At 36.4% G+C, this 21,306-nt stretch overlaps 1 protein-coding gene and 1 pseudogene across 4 annotated transcripts in view; one reads left to right on the forward strand and one right to left on the reverse strand.

Moving 5' to 3' along the window:
- Positions 1-21,306, reverse strand: part of Jmjd1c (jumonji domain containing 1C) — a 182,497-nt gene that overhangs the window by 104,597 nt on the left and 56,594 nt on the right. The gene's annotated exons all lie outside the window — the stretch shown is intronic.
- Positions 16,720-17,348, forward strand: LOC150054188 (signal transducer CD24 pseudogene; annotated as a pseudogene).

Consider the following 21,306-nt stretch of genomic DNA (forward strand, 5'->3'; position numbering starts at 1 on the left):
ATACAAAATCCAAGTTTTCACTCTGAAACCTGTACTGGAAATGCTTCTTCTCCTTGTCTCCTAGAAATCTGAATCCTCCACATCTATGTCATATCAAACGGATTAACACTATATGTCTTTTACTCTTCTTGTTTTTGTGCATGAGATTAAACCTAGGGACTTGTACATGCTAAGCATGTACTCACAAGTATTAGCAGTTAATGCTTCAATCTATTTTCTTGGAGATCACATTTAAACCCATAATATATTGTTTTCAATATTTACCTATTTAAAATGTTATCACTATCATTTAGAGATAGGTAAAATCTTGAATCTATGTCAAGCACTATTCTAGAAACTATGTGATATGAGAAAACTTTGGTGATAAAAATATTTAAATTATTATATCCTTTAACAGTAAAAGTGAATTATGGCTCAATTTTAAAATGGATAATTCATAACAAAACTGAGCTAACCTAAGACACAAATAGTAGTGATAAAACAAAAACCTCAAATCACATACAAATTCCCACTTTGATATTGCTGCCTATCATTATTGCACAAAATAATCATTTATAATATCCCCATCAACACTTGTTTAAAGAACCAAATTCTGTAAATCCTCAAGTACTCCAAGAAGCAATTCATAAATGTCCCTGCATGTGTTTACAAAATTCAAACTGCAGCTAGGCAGCAGTGGTTCACATCTGTAATACTAGCTACTAAGAAAGCTAAGACCTAGAAGATGAGACTCAAAGCCCGCTCAGGCAGAAAAGTTTACGAGACTCCATCTCCAATTAACCAGCAATAGCTAAACTGCAGGTGAGTTTCAAGTGCCAGATCTGAACAAGAAAGCTGAGACACACACAATCAAAATTGCCAGCAAAACCATCTCTGCATTAAACATCAACATGAGCTGGAGCCAGTGGCTCACACCTGTAACTCTACCTACTTAGGAGGCTGAGATCTGAGAATCCCAGATCAAAGCCAGTCCTGGCTTGAAAATCCAGTGGATTCTTATCTCTAATTAACCACCAGAAAACCACAAGTAGTGCTGTGGCTCAGCATTGTAGAGCACTAGCCTTGAGCTGAACAGCTTAGGGACAATGACCAAACCCAGCCCAGAGTTCAAGCCCCACAACAACAAAGCCTCACAACAACAATAACAAAATCAAACTTGAATGTTTATTTTCATAAATTGCTACAGTTGAAAAAGAATTAAGTTAAAGTCTTTACTAATCTAGGAACTGTATTTCTACATTTAAAAATCAAAGATGACAAACTTTTAAGAAAAACAACAGCAAAAAAAATTGGGTGGATGTCTTACTATGCTGCCTAGGATGGCTTTAAAGTTTTATCTTGGCTTCCCATATATATGGTGTATATGCTACCATATTCAGCTTTAAATCAATTATTTAAAATGTTTTTCAAGTTGTGACTATTAATTCTCGACATAAAAAATAATTAGTAATGTATCTGGTACAGATGTAATAGGCCATTTGTCAGGTCAGGTCCTACTTGGGACTAGCTAAAATCATGGGCTCATCAAAAGTAAATTTAAAGTGCTAGAGATCACAGCACTTGCCTCCCCTGTGGCACAGTGGGGTTTATCTGTAAGTGCATCACTAAGAGACTGAGGGGAGAAGGGTCTCAAGAAGTATGAATACAGTCTTGTCCAAATAATGAGTTCAAGAGTAGCCTGACGGGCCGGGAGTTTGGCCTAGTGGTTAAAGTGCTTGCCTAGCATGCACAAAGACCCGGGTTCGATTCCTTGGTGCCACATATATAGAAAAAGCTGGAAGTGTCCTGAGGCTCAAGTGGTAGAGCTCTAGCCTTGAGAAAGTCCAAGGACAGTGCTCAGGCCCTGAGCTCAAGTCCAGGAGTGGCAAAAAAAAAAAAAAGAGTAGCCTGACTAATACAGCATAGACCATGTCTCCAAAAAATTAAAAGTAACAACAATGACCACTTAGAAATCAAGAGTTAAAAATATCCATTTGTTGCAAATATCTTGGGTATTTCTCAAGGCAAGAGATCTACCACTTAAGCCACAGCACTACCAGCTTATTCTGTGTATGTGCTACCAAGGAATAAAACCTGCCTGGGACTTCGTGTATGGTAGGCAAGCACTCTACCACTAGGCCAAACTCCCCATCCCTTATTATTTATTTATTTGTTTGTTTGTTTATTTATTTATTTATTTTTGGTGCCAGTACCGAGTTTTAAACACAAGGTCTCATACTCTCAGTTTTCTTGCTCATGGATGAGGCTCTACTACTTTCACCAGGCCTCCATGCTTGCATTTATTTCTGCTGGCTAATTGGAGATGGTAGTCTCTTATATAAATGTTTTGCCAAGGCTTTGAACCTGATCTTCAAGGTGTTGGCCTTTTGTATAGCTAAGATTAACAGGTAAGAGCAACTGGTACTTGGCTTAATTTAATTACTGATTGACTAGTTCTTAAGATTATTTTTAAAGCTCTAGTACTATCCCTTATCAATTAGCCAGAGCTTTAAAATGTTTATATGCATTATAAACCATCCAGAGAACAGAAATACTCTCTTGATTTACTAAGAGAGCTGATTTTGCTTAAACTTCAATCAATTCAAATACTAACTCATTACTTCATGCAGGATTTGCACATATTCATGTTATTTTTAGTACTTCTGTTGTTTTTGTGCACACAGTATTTCACACTTCTAAGTTTAATAAGTATCTGAAAGGAGGTTCTCTTTAATTTACACTTTTCTTCCTGTCTTGTCACAGCAGTGAAAGTGCTGTAAGAGTCTAAAATGTCAAGCACTATTCTAGAAACTATGTGATATGAGATATATATTTTTCAGATGATTCCAAGTATTTTAAGAACACATATGCATGTATTTCTTAAGTGTTCTCAAATTTTAGCCTGAAGGGAGAGTGTAGTAACACTGGATTCATTAAAGAGATAACACAAATTTGATAAATACCTAAAAGTAACACAGATTATTTTATATGTATTTTATTGCCATATAAAGAAGAAAAAGTATTCCTAATGTATTCATTAGAACCAGTATTCAGATGGTTAACCTAGGTTTAAAAAGATCAGCAGTTAGGGCCGGGAGTTTGGCCTAGTGGTAGAGTGCTTGCTTAGCATGGACAAAGACCCGGGTTTGATTCCTCAGTACCACATACACAGAAAAAGCCAGAAGTGGCTCTAGTAGTAGAGCACTAGCCTTAAGAAAGCCAAAAATGGTACCGAGGCTCAGGTGGTAGAGCTCTAACCTTGAGAAAAAGAACCCAAGGGCAGTGCTCAGGCCCTGAGTTGAAGCCCAGGACTGACAAAAAAAAAAGGGGGGGGGACAGCAGTTAAATACATTTCCTTCATTAGAAAGTCTTTCTCAAAAGAGAAAGGCTATGTTTGCAATGGATATAAAATATATTTTTCTGACATACTAGCTTGAAGAGATCAAACTACCATCTGAACACTCCACCAGGTGGTAGGCACTGAGATCAAAGCTGTAGTATCTCTATGAAATGAAATAGATGGTTTTAAGTGTCCCATACTTAAGTAATTTAGCAATCTTTTTAACATGATCTCTTCATGTACCTTTCTCTCAGAGTAAAGCTATAAGTGACATTCTGCAGGTCTTAAAACATTTGACATATACAAAATACTTGAACCTACCAAAAACTTCATTCTATATTATCTAAATCATAGTAAGCACACAAGAGGAAATTGAAGAAAAACTAATACAAATACACAAACAAAAATATATGCACATATACATACCTATGACCTTTGCCTAAAGAACCACCTCTGTTAAGATTTTACATGTTACACTTGATTCTGATATAATTTTCATATAGTACCCAAGATGTGTAAACATTGAATTGACCTTGTTTTCTGCTTAAAATAAGAGAGTCTATAATTATGTTACCTTCTTAGTACACAGAGGAAGATTTAATTTATTTGGCTACCTAAAGTTCTGTTTGCTATTCAAAAATCAACTAACTATACTACAGAATTTATTCAAATTATTTATTGACATCCTATTTCAAAAAAGAATGCCTAAGCTGAGTGCTGAGAGTTCATGCCTGTAATCCTAAATACTCAGGAAGCTGAGATCTGAATACTGCAGTTGGAAGCCAGCCCAAAAAGGAAAATCCATTAGTCTCTTACTTCACAACATTGGAAGTGGAGCTGTGGCTCAAGAAGTAGAGTACTAGTTTGAAACAAAAATAAAACCCAGGGACAGCAGCCAAACACTGAGTTCAAACCCCAGGACTTGTATCAAGAAACAAAAACGGATGTTTTTTTCTACTTTAGCAAAAGAAATTGTTTTCTCAGTTTGTTCACATAATTATGTTTATAAAAAGATATAATGGTATCAGGGAGGAAAGAGGAGGGAGAGTGATAGAAGGGTCACATGAGTGATCAAGGTGAACACTTAATACATTCATGGAAATGTTGCAATGAAACTACCTTGAACAACTAAACTATGCTAATAAAATATTTCTGTCAATATAATGACTAAATGGAAAACAATTTGTCATTTTTACAAACAGCTAAAATACAAGAAACAGAGAGGTTCTTAATAGTTATCCTCACCTACTACTTTCAAGCTTTTATGCTTGTGTTTTTCTTTTTAGGCCAATAATCCTACAGGCTCAAGGGTTTGAACTCAATGTCTCTTGCAAGTATGGCTAGCAGTCTATGAAAATGGAATCTCATGGACTTTTCTGCCTAGGCTGACCTCAAGCTGCAAACCTCTGATGACAGTCTCCTAAATAGCTAGATTACAGGAGGGTACTTATTTCAGATGAAATGAAACAGAGAACATATTTGGAGGCAAGTTAAATTTCACAATGGTGAAATTTCAACAACAGCTGATTTATTTGCTTAAGTCTGACATAGTGGAAGGTCAAACAAGGGACCTTATATATGATAGGCAAATGCTTTATCACTGAGCCACATACCTAGCTCTTACCTATTTGAAACTGGGTTTTGCTATATCACCAAGGGTGAACTAGTATTCTCAATGCTCCAGCCTCCAGCTGCAAAGTACTAGGATTACAGGTATATGCTACAACATTCAAATAAGATTTGCTGAGTCAACGTTCCCCCAAAATGATAGCCTACCTGTAAATTTCTTTTTTTCTTTTTTTGGTGGGTCATGAGGCTTAAACTCGGCCTGGGCCTGGGCGTTGTCCCTGAGCTCTTCAGCTCAAGGCTATTGCCCTACCCTTGAGCCAAGCTCTACTTGCCCCTTTTCTAGAGATTAATTAGAGATAAGAGTCTCAGGTTCTTTTGCCCAGGCTGGCTTTGAACCTTGATCCTCAGATCTCAGCCTCTGGAGTTGCTAGGATTACAGGCGTGAGCCACCACCCTGAACAGCTCCTACCTGTAAATTTCTAAGGGGATCCCAAAAATTAGCACACTGGGTTTATCTAGTTTAGAAGATATTACAATGATTTGTACAGCTATTGTTCAAAAGCTACATTTGAGCTTGATAACCTTAAGAAAGAAATAATATCTTCTTGAGTACTTGTTTGTTAAACATGTCATTTGAAATATGATGTAAAAATCGATGTCAATAAATTATTTTAAAAAAAAAGAATATTTAACTCAAAACAGTATATGCACATAAGCTTTCTGTTCAGATTATAGCAAGATTTATGGCTGGAAATATATTTCAATGTACCTACATATGTGCACATATACAGAGAATAAAGTTTCTGATAAATATTTATGAGTTTATTAGGAAGGTAGGAAACAATGTATGAAGATAAAAGGAAGTCTGAACAAACATACAACAAATTGTTGTATGTTGTACAAATCGTTAAACTAAGAATACCACAGGGAAATATATGGGAAGTCAGAGCTTTTTACTTTAACCTTATATTATTATTTATACTTTTGAATACACAATTGTTTCTCACCTCAGTAAGTTAAAGACATTATATTTCAGTTTTACTCTCTAAAATAGGAATCGCACTGTTCTTCAAAGAGATGATGTAAACCACTGAGAAAAATGTCTGCTACCTAGTCCTCAAAATTAACTACTGGTGTATTGCTGGTATTACTGACTGTAAGTGTTTTTTAAAAAAATAATTTTAATGTTAAATACATTAGAAAATATGAATTAAGACATTAGTATCAACCAGAGCTACATAAAATAACCATGTCTCAAGGAAACAAAACAAGATGAGTGCTGGTGGCTTCCTGTAATCCTAGCTTCTCAGGAGGCTGAGATTTGAGGATCAAGGTTCAAAGCCAGGCCAATTTTAAGAAAGTCTGTGAGAATCTTATCTCCAACTAACCACCAGCAAACTGGAAGTATAGCTGTGGCTCAAAGTGGTGGAGTGTTAGCCTTGAGCAAAAGAGCTCAGGGTCAGTGCCTAGGCCCCAAGTTCAAGCCCCATGATCAAGAAAACAAAGGAAAAAACAAGAATCATAGCTAATGAGAAAGCGGAGATCTAAAGACTAATTCAAAGCCAGACAAAAAAATTCATCTCCAGGGACTGACAATGCGGCTTAGTGGTACAGTGCTTGCCTAACATGAAGCTCTGGGTTCGATTCCTCGGTACCACATAAACAGAAAAAGCTGTTAAGTGGCTCTGTGGCTCAAGTGTGCAACACTAGCCTTGAGCAAAAAGAAGCTCAGGAGAGTGACCAGAACCTGAGTTCAAGCCCCAGGACGGGCAAAAAATGGAGGAGGAGGAAAAAGAGGAGGAGGAAGGGGAAGGATGGGGGGGGGGAGGAATAATAATAATAATAATGATAATGAAGTAAAAATCAACTCCATTCAAACAAGGGAAAGAAAAAGCACTTGGAGTGAAGGTGTGACTCAAGGTCTGGCACCCACCTTGAGCAGAAAAGGCCAAATGAGAGCACAAAGCTCAAAGTTCAGCATGAAAATATAAAAAATATATGCAGCACTTGAAAACCTGGTTCGTGTACTTCATCACCAAAGCATACTTTTCCACAGAAAAGCTGAACAAAAATCTCTCAAATTAGAATATAGTGAAACCCTGTCTCAAAGGAAAAGTGGAAAGTGAAATGCTGGGCAAATGCAGTCATGATAATGCAAAAGGAAATCAGGAAACTTGAGGGGGTGAGTGGTTTGAATGACAGAAGGGGTGACAATGATCAAGATACATTGTACTCATGAATAGAATGCATTGAAACCCCTTTGGTGCCAACTGAAAAACTGAACAAAGGTAGATCAAAACAGAAAGTCAAGACAACGGTCCTGTTACAGCATTTTCAAAAGTCAGATCAATATCTAAAGGTCATTAAACAAATCTACTTTCTTTAGTCTGGGTAATCAAGGTTTTTTTTTGGGGGGGGGTGGGAGGTTGGTACCAATTGTGGGGCTTCAATTGGGGACCCAGGCATGGTCACTGTGTTTTTATATTCAGGGCTAGTATTCTATCACAGGTTCACTTATGGTTATTTTTGGTAGTTAATTGGAGATAAGAATCTCATAGGGCCAGTAGTGTGGCCTAGTATGCATGAAACCCAGGGTTCAATTCCCTGGTATCACTTACATAGAAAAAGCCAGAAGTGGTACTGTGGCTCAAGAGCTAGCCTTGAGAAAACCCAAAGACAGCTCCCAGACCCTGCATTCAAGCCCCAGGCCTGGCATGCAAAAAAGAAAAAGAAAAACCTCATGGACTTCACTGCTAACCTTGATTCTAGAGGTACAATTACAGGTGTAAGCCCCCAGCAATTGGCTGAGTTTGTGAAAACTTTCAAAACTGCAAGACATCATGGGAGTATGATTCAAAAAGGTACGGTTTCTGCCTACCAAGAACACAGCCCTGAATTTAAACTTAAGACTTCAAAAACAGAACAAAGAGCAATTTGGAAGAAAAAAAAAAACTTAAAAAAATCTAACCACAACTTATTAGAGAAAATGTTCTTACAGGCCTAAAGAGGAGGCCTACCTCCTTCCCATGCCCCATCTGAGGCACCTTCTTGCAAAGTCAAATGCATGTTAGTGGGCAAAATACGATTAGACATTTCTGTGACTCATTGTCACAGGAACTCATAAAAATACATCCGTGAAACCTTAATAGAGGCTACAGTTAGATCAAAAGAACACAAATGCAAGAATTCAAGACATTTAGGTGAAAGTCTAGATAAAAAGCTAATACTTTCAAAGACTATGTAAACCAACTGTATTTCCTTTATCTGAGAATATTATAAAAATGTTTACTATGGGGCCGGGAGTTTGGCCTAGTGGTTAAAGTGTTTGCCTAGCATGCACGAAGATCCGGGTTCGATTCCTGGGTACCACATAGAGAAAAAAAAAAGCCGGAAGTGGCGCTGAGGCTCAAGTGGTAGAGCTCTAGCCTTGAGAAAGTCCAAGGACAGTACTCAGGCACTGAGCTCAAGCCCAGGACTGGCAAAAAAAAAAAAAAAAAAAAAAAATGTTTACTATGTCATACTAGGGAATATTTCCCCTCAATTAAACAAAAGGCTTCCTTCCATGCAATTCTAACTGGAGAAGCTCACTAAAATGTAACAGAAATGCCCATGCCCACATATGTTAATTTCAATTAGTTCAAAATAGAAGCCAGACAAAAATTATCGTATAATGGCCTTACATGGTAAAGCTTACACTCACCACTCAGCAACAACCACGAGAATTTGGGAACAAAAAACTTGCATCTAAAGTACAACTATTTACTAGTGAACAACAACTGCTACTGCTTCTATGGTAAAAACAAAATAATCCAAAACCTGCCAAGTATATACTTCCTGTTACATCTGTAAGTATAGACTATCATAGGCAATGTTGGAGAAACAGTCTTTTTTGGGGAGAAGGGATACTGGCACTGAGCTTGACCTCAGACTCTTGCCCTCTTGCTCAGATTTCTGCTCAAGGCTGGCGCTCTACTACTTAACTCACACCATCATTTTTTTCCCCATGTGATCCTGGAGCTTGAACTCTGGGCCTATGTGTTGTCTCAGAGATTCTTTTCCTCAGGCAGCACTCTACCACTTGAGCCACAGCACTGCTTCTGGCTTTTCTCTGAGTAGTTCATTGGAGACAAGAATCTCATAAGCTTTCCTGACCAGGCTGACTTTGAACTATAATCCTCAGATCTCAGCCTCCTGAGTAGGTAGGATTATGGGAGTGAGCCAGCCACTTTTGCCTTAAACTGGTGAATTGGAGGTTAAGAGTCTGTCTCAGATTATCTGCCTAGGCTGGCTTAAAATCTCTATGTTCCAATCTCGGTTTCCCTAAGTAGCTAGGATTAAGGTGTGAGCCACAGGAGATGGACTTAGAAAAACGTTCTAATGGTAAGATAGTACCCAAAAGAATTCCATAATAAAAGATCAATCATTTGTGCAAGAACATGTTACCAAGAAAATGTTATATTCATAAGCACGTAAATATTACTTTATACAAGCACTTATGTGAATCAGTCTTAGTGTAATGTAAACCTGTAAACTGAGACAGTAATTAGCTTTGTTCAGAATTCACTTGCAACCCAGAAAGTAACTGAGTAAAGCCAACTATAATTGTGTTTGTCCACTACTCATGTTATACTGATAAGAGGCAATTCTGTTAAGACAGTGTAGTAAATTCTTCTGTGATTTTTTTAAACTGAATCACATCATAACCATAAACAATATGACACATAACTAACATTATAGATAAGATTCACTTAACTTATGTAAGGAAGTATTACTGGAATACTAATAATCAAGCCAATCAAGAGATTTAGTTAAAGCTTCCTTAAGAGGTACAACTGATAGAAAATGAATGGCTTCAGAAAAATTTAGCTAAACCTCAGAAGTCTGTCATTAGACAAATGTGCAGTAGATTAAAAAAAAAAATGTACCTAATGACTATAAGGAACATTGGCTCCTCCCAAAGTTAGGACTTCCATATTGATGGGTTCTGAATTATGGAATAAGCCAAACACAAACTGAAAATACTGGGGGCAGAGGGAATGTAAGTGAAGTCTTTAAAGTCTTTGCTTTCCCCTAAATATAGTGTGCAAATAGCTATTTTCGTGGCATATAAAGCATATTAGGTATATACAGCAGTTAGTTTACAACAGTGTAGGAGTTCTATGTAAATATACTGTTTTATATAAGAGATGAGCATCTGTCAATTTTGGTATCTTCTAGGATCCCTGGATATTGAGGATGAATATATTCACAGACTGCTGTAACTGTCAAAGAAATGTAATGTTCAATGTACTTAACCAGACAAATAAAATTATTTAAAAAAAAAAAAAAAACAACACCTATTTCCAAGCTTCTGAAATGTCCTCCATAGCTACTCCTTTGCAGACTTTAGCTACAGAGTAACATGACTTGTAACAATGGAACTTAGGACTTGGGCACTGTCCCTGAGATTTTTTTCTCGCAGACAAATTTCTACTATTTGAGACTCAGTTACACTTTTGGGTTTTTTTTTTGGAGGAAATTGGAGATGAAAGTCTTCCCTGCTTGAGTTGGCTTTGAATCAAGATCCTCAGATCTCAACCTCTTCAACAGCTAGGATTACAAGATGAGCCACCAATGCCTGGCTGCATGATTATTTTTACAGCTATACAGCATCCGAACTGAATTTCTTAAATATCTGGAAATTACTAGACATCAAGCTGCTTCTCGTTTCTCTTCTATTTAACAATACTAAAATGATTGGAGTCTTATTAAATGTAAAGTATGTCTTTTTATTTTTGTTCTTACGTGTATTTCATGAGTTCTCTAACAAAATGTTGAAGAAAAAATACTTGTTCAGCCAAGGATAATTTGCTAAGAATTAGTAAATCAAAGAGTATGAACTTCTTTCTGTTTTTTTTTTTTTACAACAAAATACTTTCCAAACAGTGTCATTCTGTAATCCAAGAGATACGTGTTTTTATATGTTATATTTGCCAGGTTTTATCATTTAAGAAAGATTATACTATACATTTGATATCTTAAATTGCTACAGTTGGACAAAATAATCTTATGGTCATAAGTCATTACTTCTACTTCACTATTATTAAAGTACAAAAATCTACATAATAATTATAATTCTGGAAATGTAATATTGGTATGTAAAAACTTATAAACTAATATATTTCAAAGTTCATTTTTGGTTTGAAATATGACATATCTTCACTTTTTTTTTTTTTGCCAGTCCTGAGAGGCTTGAACTCAGGGCATGAGTACTGTCCTTGGGCTTTCCTCAAGGCTTGTGCTCTACCACTTGCGCCACAGCACCACTTCCAGCTTTTTCTATGTATGTGGTAACGAGGAATTGAACCTGGGTCTTCATGCATGGTAGGCAAGCACTCTACCACTAGGCCAAACTTCTGGTCATAGCTTCACATTTTAATAAACTAATTGTAGTCCTAATCCAATTCAGTTTTGTAAGATAACAGGATTGGAGAAATCTGGTCTAAAGCAAAAGTAAATTCCTCTTTAAGGGGATTTCTTTTAGTATAGATAGTAATTAAAATGAACTCTCACAAGGCAAATAATATAAAAGAAATACATTAACTAAGGTATATATTTTTATGATATCTTCATAATTCCTGGTAATTAACTACTGATAAAAGAAAACTTATACTAAGAAGAAATAGTATATTTAAAACTCACCCCAGAAATTCAGCAAATTATCAAAGGACAATTAAGTCCTTTTGAAGAAGTCCATTCTCTCACAATTAAAAATACCTTTTTCAGATAATTTTACATTTCCTCATTTTCAAGGTGGGAGGCAGGGCGCAAAGGGGGACTGGTTCTGGGGCTTAAATTCAGGGCCTGGATGCTATCCCTAAGCCTCTCACTTGAGCTAAGTGCCACTTTTGGCTTTTTCTGAGTAATTTATTGTAGATAAGAGACTTTTCTGCCCTTGGCTAGCTTTGAACTAAGATCCTCAGATTTCAGCTTCCTGAGCAGCTAGGAATTCAGGAATGAGCCACTAGCACCCGGCTCCATTTTTTATTAGAATGAGACCACTATAAGTAGTTTAGTATTTGCTTTTGCCCATCCATATGCCATGTTTTAAGCTGGTAACATACCAACATATCATTTTACTATATCTGATTATGCTTTCCTGTGCTTTGATTTTTAGCATAAATTAACTACCTGGAAACATGCTCTAAGCTCTACTATTGTTCGTTCAACAGCTAGATTGTAATCACTTTTAAATAAGTGATTAATAAAATAAGCACTTTTTCAAAGTCTAAGATACTAAGGAACTGTACTAGACGCCTTAGAAGCATACAAAGATAACAAAGATGATTCCTGTCCTCAAAGAACTTACAATCTAGAAGATGAAGACAGTCATGCAAACAAGTATAATACAAAGCAGAATGGACTAGTTGTTAAAACATGTACAAAGTTCTACAGGAGCACAAAAGTGGTGAGATAAATTCTGGTTGGGGTGTTCTGGAAGGCTGCGCCAGCAGAAAAGTAGTAGAAAACTCTGCCCCTTAGAAAATGCAGCAGTATTACAGCCCAGCCGGGTTAGGGTCGAAGCCCCACTCCCCACAGAAGGTTTTCCTAAAGGAGATGGAGCCAGGGCCCTAACCCAGTTAGGTAGGTGGACTCGTTGTTTTCAATTATGATTGCCAACATTTTCTTTCTCTGGTACAGATAAAATATGCTTGCTTACACAAATATTTTACTTCATAAAAAAATAAAAGAAATTTAACAATGTGTTAAGTAACTTACACGATGTAAGCCACCTCCTGTAAGTTACCTCAGCCTACATCATTAGAATGGCCTCAGGTGGTACCCTGATCATACAGGACCAAACGAACAGTCAAATGTGGTGAATAATATATTTACTAATATCTTAGAAAGATGAAGAGATAGTTCTGAAGAAGTAAACTTATGTCCATGTTTTGTCAGAAATATTTCCACTAGATTTCAAATAGAAACTATTGAATAATCTACACAATTTTTTGTCCTGTTATGCATAAAAAGACCAGTAGGCACACTGCCAGTTTTTACTGATTTGTAGTAATAAGAGGCAGACAAAATAACATAACCAGTATTTAATGTTTAACAGGTACCACAAGAGGAATGAAACCAGGAAGATCATAAAATACAATCATATTCAAGTACAAGAAAAAACATTAAGCAAATATCATATGCAAAATACCATGTGCATAAAATTTAGAAACAGTGAATTTGCAGAATATTAAAGACAAAATATTAGTTTTCACTGTGTTCTTCTTAGCCTTTTGTGTACATATTCTCCAAAGCTCTAAAACTTGCAGATGTTATTTGATTTTGCTATAGTGATTTTAAAATTCTATAAGTGCTACTTATAGCCTTAAAAATACCATTTTAATAAACAATATGAGGTAACAATCTCAATCATGTAAACTATATATATATGAGATGTTTATTTTCTTAGCTTTTATAAGCATTTCTATGTCACTTAATTTTTATAATAGGAACAGAAAAAGGGAGTGAGGCAAGGAAATGAGAAAAGGAACAAGGTAGGGAAGGAGAACAAGAAGGGAGACAGGCAGGATAGCCAGGAAGGCAGCAATGCACATCCTGTTTGAAATAATCGACACACTTTCTTTGAAAATGAGACAGAATTTCTTTGAAAATATTCCGAACTATCAAACAATTGCTGAGCAAAGTTAGGAAACTTAACAAAGGGTCAGAAGACCATAATAATATAAAGGAAGTTCATAACAATTATAATAACCACAAAACTCAGTAATAAACGAAAAATAATTCACAAAATTACAAATTGCCAGAACAAACAAAAATTATCCTAAATACATTTTAAAATAATCAAATACTATATTAATAACAGGGAGAGAAATTATACTCTAAAGATGTAATATTTCTTCTGTTTATATAGTTTGTTATACTTTAAAACAAGATAGCTTAAAAAATAAGTAACATTTCTGAGGGTGTTAATAACAATCATATACTGACTGGGTCAACAGCAGTCAGTAACAACATCTCAACATCTGTATCAAGTATCGGAAGATACTGATTTTTGTGGTTTTCAAGTTCATACTCTTTGAACAGTAATTCTACTATAATACACATTTCAAAAACAATCAAACATACAATGGTACTTATCAATAAAATATAGTCCAAATTGGAATTACAATGTCTAGTACTAAGAAAACAGTATTTTAATATTAGGCAGCCATTAAAAACTACCTTGATCTGGGTTCCAATGGTGTAAGCCTATAATCCTAGTATCTCAGAAGACTAAGATCTGAGTAACAAGGTTCAAAGTCAGCATGAGCAGAAAAGTTCATGGGATTCTTATCTCCAAAAAGCTGAAAGTAAAGCTGTGGCTCATCTAAAGTAATATGAACAAAAACGCTCAAGGACAGTGCCCAGGCTCTGAGCTTAAGCCCCACGACCAATAAAAACAATTAACAAAATACACTTTGAATTATTCAAGAAAGAAAGCATAAGATAAATTGATATTTACAACTAGTATCTCTAATTTTAATGCAGTTAATAATGGTTTTTTCAAAAAGACTTGTTTTTCATAGAAACCTTTTGTCCTACTACTTTGACAAACCCATTTATCAGGTCTAGGAGTATTTGGGAAGAATGTTTATTGTAGTGGTTTGTCTGTTAAATACATAAGATTTTATATATATAATTGTATTTCCTCTCTGATTTAGATGCCTTTTATCTTTTATCTAATTTTCTGAGAGGGACTTTCAATACTATGTTTAAGTATGTCTGTTACTAAGATGGTAATTAACATGATATTAACATGCAAAAATTAGTTTCATTTCTTCGTTAATTACAAGCAATACAAACTAAAAAACATCATCCAAGGTTAGGAGCACTGGCTCAAGTGGTATAGTACCTGACTAGCAAACAAAAAAGCTGAACCTAGCTGGATGCTGGTGGCTCACCTCTATACTCCTAGCCATTTAGAGGCTGAGATCCAAGGATCATGGTTCAAAGTCAGGGCAGGAAAGTCTATGAGACAATTATCTGCAATTAACCCCCAGAAAGTGTAGCTGTGGCTTAAAGTGGTAGAGTGCTAGTCTTGAAGGAAAAGCTAAGGGACAGCTCCCAGGCCCTGGGTTCAAGAGCTGAAACCAACAAGAAAGAGAGGGGGGAGGGGAGGGAGGAGAAGAGGGAGACAGGGAACAAGGGAGCAAATGAGGAAGCAGCAAGGGAGGAGCAAGAAGTAGGGAGGGAGAGGCAGGGCAAGAGGGAGAGGGAAGAGAGGTCAAGAAGGTGAGAAGGTAAGAAGGGAAGGCTAAATTCAAAACCCCAGTTTAAAAGAAAGAGAAGGGGGGGGAGGAGAAGGAAGGAACAGAGAGAGGGAGAGAGGGAGGGAGGGAGGGAGGGAGGGAGGGAGGGAGGGAGGGAGGGAGGGAGGGAGGGAGGGAGGTCAGATACAAGTGAAACTACATAAAAGTATAAAAACTGGACTCCAGGAGCAGGTCATTCACAACTACAATCTTAGCTACCCAAGAGACTGAGATCTGAAAATAACCATTCAAAGCCTTACCTCTAATTAACCACCAAAAAGCTCCAAAGTGGAGCTGGGGCTCAAGTAGCAGAAAAGAGTACCAGCCTTAAGTGAAAAGCTACGGAGGAAAAAAAAAAAACAGAAAACAAAAAACAGCATGCAGGACTCAAGTTCAAGCTCAAGCCCTGGCATTTACTGTATTAAAAAAAAAAAAAGGACCACACACAAAAAAATTTTAAGACTCCCCCCAAAGAGTGAAGAATCATGTACATTTTGAAAATATGGCTGAAATGAATTATCTAAAATTTCCAAAGATAAAAACTACCATTGAATGAAAATAAAACACAAACATGTTATAAAAAAGGAAGATATTTCCATGCTTAACTGGAAGACTTGATAATATCAAGATGTGAATTACCCAGAACATCTTTAAATTCAAAACATATCCATTTTTAAGTGTTATCTGGAGAAACCAAAAATTCATTCCTTTTTTATATGAAACTTCATATAAAGTTACATGAAATCTCAAGGGAATAGCCAGAAGAACCTTGATTTACTGAATTCACAATTTACTAGAATGCAAAAGTAATAAAAACATGATACGATACCGACATTTGAAAAAGAAAGAAGGAAACATACAGGCCAACAAAACTAGAAACAAACTTTTGATACTCATTGGGAAAAAAAAGTTTTTGAGACAAGGCCTCAACCTAGTAGCCCAGGCTGGCCTCAAACTTACTGTTTTCCTAACTAAGCTTGACTACTAGGATTACAGGCAAGCACTAGCCACTACTCCTGGCTTCTTAAGACAAATGATTTTTGACAGAAATGCCAAGACCATTCAATAGGGTTAGGAACAACTTTCTCAGCAAATGAATGTCATGTTAAAATATGCCCAAATATGTAACCTAACACTATAAAACTTAAGGAGAAAGCAAGGGAAATCTTCGTAACTTTGGAGTTGTCAAAGATGGTTTTTTTCTTGTTGCTTCTTGTTCATAAAAGTAAAACTCTAGGAATCAAAGGATACTATCGTCCCAAAACAAAAAAAATTACATATTGTATCTGATAAGAGATTAATAACCAGAATACACCAAGAAAGCCTAGAACTCAATAAGAAAGCATCATTTCAAATTTGCTAATCCAAAAATAGCTATAACAAAAACACAGAAAAGACCTACCAAAAATATAGAGAAACTGAAGTCTTTGTGCACTGCTGTTAGAAATGTAAAATGATATAGTCACTCTAGAAAACACTACTGAAGTATCTTAAAAAATTACTATATATTCCACCTCGCCTGCCCGAGCCACTCCGTCTCCACGCACCCGAGCAGCCAGCAGGACCAACCGCAAACCGACGGAGCGGACATGGGCAGAGCGATGGTGGCCAGGCTGGGGCTGGGGCTGTTGCTTCTGGCACTGCTCCTACCCACGCAGATTTATTCAAACCAAACAGATGTGACACCTTCAAATAACTCCTCCCAGAGTGCCACTACTGCCCCAAATACAACTATTACCACCACCAGAGATGGTGGCAGTGCCCTGCAGTCGACAGCTGGTCTTCTCGTGGTTGCGCTCTCTCTTCTACATCTCTACTGTTAGAGACTCAGGCCAAGTAACGTCTCTACTTCCCCATCTTCTCCACCCAACCCAAATGGCAACTAGAAGTCCAATGTGGCAAAGAAGAAAAAGATCTGCATCAAATCAACTGATTCCACAGCTTATTTTCTGGACACAGAAAGGGTTGAGAATTCCAAATTTGGTTTGAAGAACATGTGAAGGGTTTGACAGAGGTTGAATGCCAATATCGAATCTGCTGGAGTTTCCTGTACCAGATGATGAGAAACAACACCCAAAGTTGAGATGATTTCCTCAAGTGTGGCTTAAGAACCAGGAGCCCTTAAGTCTGCCTTGAAAACAACCATAGGTTTTGTCTAGAGATAAGAATGGAATATGGAGGGGCCGGGAGTTTGGCCTAGTGGTTAAAGTGCTTGCCTAGCATGCATGAAGACCCGGGTTCGATTCCTCGGTACCACATACATAGAAAAAAGTCAGAAGTGGTGCTGAGGCTCAAGTGGTAGAGTTCTAGCCTTGAGAAAGTCCAAGGACAGTGCTCAGGCCCTGAGCTCAAGCCCAGGACTGGCAAAAAAAAAAAAAAGAAGAATGGAATATGGAATGGAGCTACCATTTTAATTTTTTGGCTCATTAAATCAATTATATAGGCCATGCATCAATTAGATAATATGAAAGGCTTCCATGATTCTATTTATACGTGCACTAGCAGGAACTACCAGGTTTTATGATACATCCTCAATGTATTATTTCAGCAGTACTAATTTAATGCCCATATTCTCGAAAAGTTTTACATTGTTAAGCTGTCACTGTTCTGACCTGAACTATTTGGTTGTTATTGTTGTTGTTGTTGTTGTTTTCCTTCCCCTTTGTGACATTGGATTGGACATTATATCCCACTTTGTATGTATGTGCCAGACTAATGATAGCTTGGAATTCACCCCCAGGCCAAGAATCCTGAATAAATTTATCCTTACAAAGTCAAATGGTATGCATTTCTCATCACCCAACAACAGAAGAACACCCAATTCATTTAGCTAACCAGACTCCAAAGAGTAGAACTGTATTAACTCTAGCTCTGTGTGTGTGTGTGTGTGTGTGTGTGTGTGGTGTGCGCACGAGTATGAATGAGTGTGCATGTATCCTAGGGCTTAAGCTCGACCTGGGGGCTATTCTTCCTTAGTTTTGTTTTTTGTTTTTTTTTGCTCCAGGCTATAATGCTCTACCACTTGAGCCTACAGCTCCACTTTCAGCTTTTTGCTGAAGAGTCTCAGTGACTTTCCTGACTGAGCTGGCTTCAAACCGAGATTCTTAATCTCCTGAGTAGCTAGGATTGATTACAGGCAAAAGCCACCAATCCCAGTCTAACTTAAACTAATTTCAAAATGTTATGTTTTAAAATTCTGTATTTACTGAATACCTTTTACCATTTAATATTTTGGTCTGTTTTGAAGGTAAAATTACAAAGCTTGAACTTGGAAAGGAAAGCAGGCAAAGGAACCAATACCTTAAATCAAGCAGTTGGGAAGTGAAGACTGGAAACTATCTCGCATTAAATTCACAAAATCTTTTATACTCTTTCTGTAAATACTTTTGTTTTTAAAACCACGGATCAGAATAGCTACATTTGGAATACTTTCTGTTATCAGCAAATATTTTTAGATAGTTAGAACCTGGTTCTGACCCTGAAAGTGGGCTAGATTCTACAGTAAATTTTTTACATTATTGATACACAAACCTCCAAAAAAGACACTCCCTGAAAAATAACTTTTGTGACGGGGCCAGGAATTTGGCCTAGTGGTTAAAGTGCTTGCCTAGCATGCATGAAGACCCGGGTTCGATTCCTCGGTACCACATATGTAGAAAAAAGCTGGAAGTGGTGCTGAGGCTCAAGTGGTAGAGCTCTAGCCTTGAGAAAGTCCAAGGACCGTGCTCAGGCCCTGAGCTGAAGCCCAGGACTGGCAAAAAAAAAAAAAAAATATATATATATATATATATATAAACTTTTGTTCACATGGTCACACACTGATGCTCATACATTCTGTTATCTACTATCACCACAGTTCTAATGACCAGTCATTTTCCTCCTGTTTTTAGAAACCTACATGGACACAGCCAGATCACACCAATCTGAGGCTATGGTATGTGTGAATGAACAATCCCTTTGCTTCATACCCGATTGCTGTACATCTATTTGGATTGTATATTGTGTTTGTGTATTTATGCTTCGAAATAGATGGCTGAAAGAAAAAAAAAATTACTATATAACAGGAAAATTTACTCCTAGGTATAAATCCAGGAGATTTGAGAATAGGAAATTCAACAGTCATGTTCACAACATGATTATTGTAATAGCTACAGAATCTTGAAAACACTGTGACAATTACAAAGGAAAAATGTATCATAAGTATGCTACCAATAAATATATTTACATAAACATATTATTAAAAATTAAGTATGATATTTACAGTAGTTAACTTCATAAAGACACAGAATAGAATAGGAGAGGCCAGGAAGAAGGTTTGGCGAATTTCTGTTAATGAGTTTCAGTTTGCATGATAGAAAGGTTTTGTGGATGAAGTCTGTGATGAACGTACAACAATGCAAAGTCCTTGAAATCAGACACAGACACAGACAGACACAGATACAGACACACAGAGTATGTATGATGTTAAATGTATTTTTCCACACTAAAATATTTCTTAAATTCTATGGTAAAAGATAATGCACCAAAGAAAAAGTTGGCTTTCTCCGGGTAATGGGATTAAAAATATTATCTGTTTAGTTAACTTTATTTTGAAGTTAAAAGAGTCACAAAAAAAACTTTCTAAAATTTCAAGAATAATTATTAAAAATGGTATTTACTAACAATTTATATGTTCCATTACTAGGGCTTGAACTTAAGGACTAGGCAATGTCTCTTAGCTTTTTTGCACATCTGATTGTTACAACTTGTTCTACTTCTAGCTTTTTGATGATTTATGGGAAATAAACCTCACAGACTATTCTACCCTATCTGGCTGGGAGCCCTGACGGGCAGATATCAGTGTTCTGAATAGTTGAGATAACAAGCACAAGCCACTGTCACTTGGTAAAATAAAAATAAAAAAAAAAAAAAAACAATGGTATATTAAACAATATACTAACACAAATTCCATCTTAAATCCCTTCAAGAAAGTATTGCATCTGAAATTCTACTTATTCTTCTGTGTACGTGTGCCAGGCTCAGGGCCTGAGCACTGTCCTTGGTCTTATTCAAGGATAGAGCTCTCTCACTTGACCCACGGGACCACTTCCGGTTTTTTCTATGTATGTGGTACCAAGTAATTAAGCCTCCTGCACGCTAGGCAAGCGCTCTACTACCAGGCCAATCTCCCAGCCCTTAAAGTTCTGCTTATTCTTTAAGTGTGATATTGAAGAGATGTATTTTGATATGACTGATAATACTGAAATTTTATACAAAATTCATAAGGACTGGAAAATTTAAACCTATTTCCAGGTGAAAATACAGAAAAACAAAAAGCCTGTTAATCATAGCTGAAGTTTTTTTGTATTAGCAACTCAAAACATCCAACAAATACTTTTTAAACTATATGAGAAAATTACTTAAATTATACTTCATACACATTTTCAGTAATGTATTTTTTAAATGGCACTGATTCAACCCCTTCATTCACTTCTCTTACCATTTATAGGTTAAATATTAAGTAATTTGGTTTCTTTTTTTTTTAATGGTACTAGAAACTGAACTCAGGTACACATTAATGCTGGGCAAGCACCCTTTCCTCTGAGTTTCGTCTCCAAACCTTATTATTTAAGTCACATCTCCATCCATTTTGTTAAAAATAGGATGGTCAAATTAGATTTCTTAATTGCTATTCTGTATGTAGAAAAACATGAAAGAGGTAACTAAAGTAGAAAATTTGGGAATGTTTTATAATTAGAAATACAAACTATCCTATGTAAGTAAACTACCTTTAAAAAAAATTTCCAAGTATTATACTATATTACTATAACACATTTTCAAAAATATGAAATATTTTAATTCCAAGTATTTTTAGATGAACACATCTCATTTTAAAATACTTCATACTTAATATGCCTACTAAGTATTTTGCAAGATAACAATAACTAAACAAAAGAGGCTTTTTTCCTAATGGTCAAGAAGCTTTTAGCTCAAGGCTAGTGCTCTACCACTTTGAGCCTCAACACAACTTCCAATTTTCTGGTGGTTAACTAGATTTAAGAGTCTCTCAGATTTTTGTGCCCAGGCTGACTTTGATCCTTGATCCTCAGATTTCAAGCTCCTCAGTAGCTAGAATTACAGTCTTGAGCC

This window comes from Megascapheus bottae, chromosome 15, assembly GCF_031878675.1.
Source record: "Megascapheus bottae isolate mThoBot1 chromosome 15, mThoBot2.hap1, whole genome shotgun sequence".
Taxonomy (NCBI): Eukaryota; Metazoa; Chordata; class Mammalia; order Rodentia; family Geomyidae; genus Megascapheus; species Megascapheus bottae.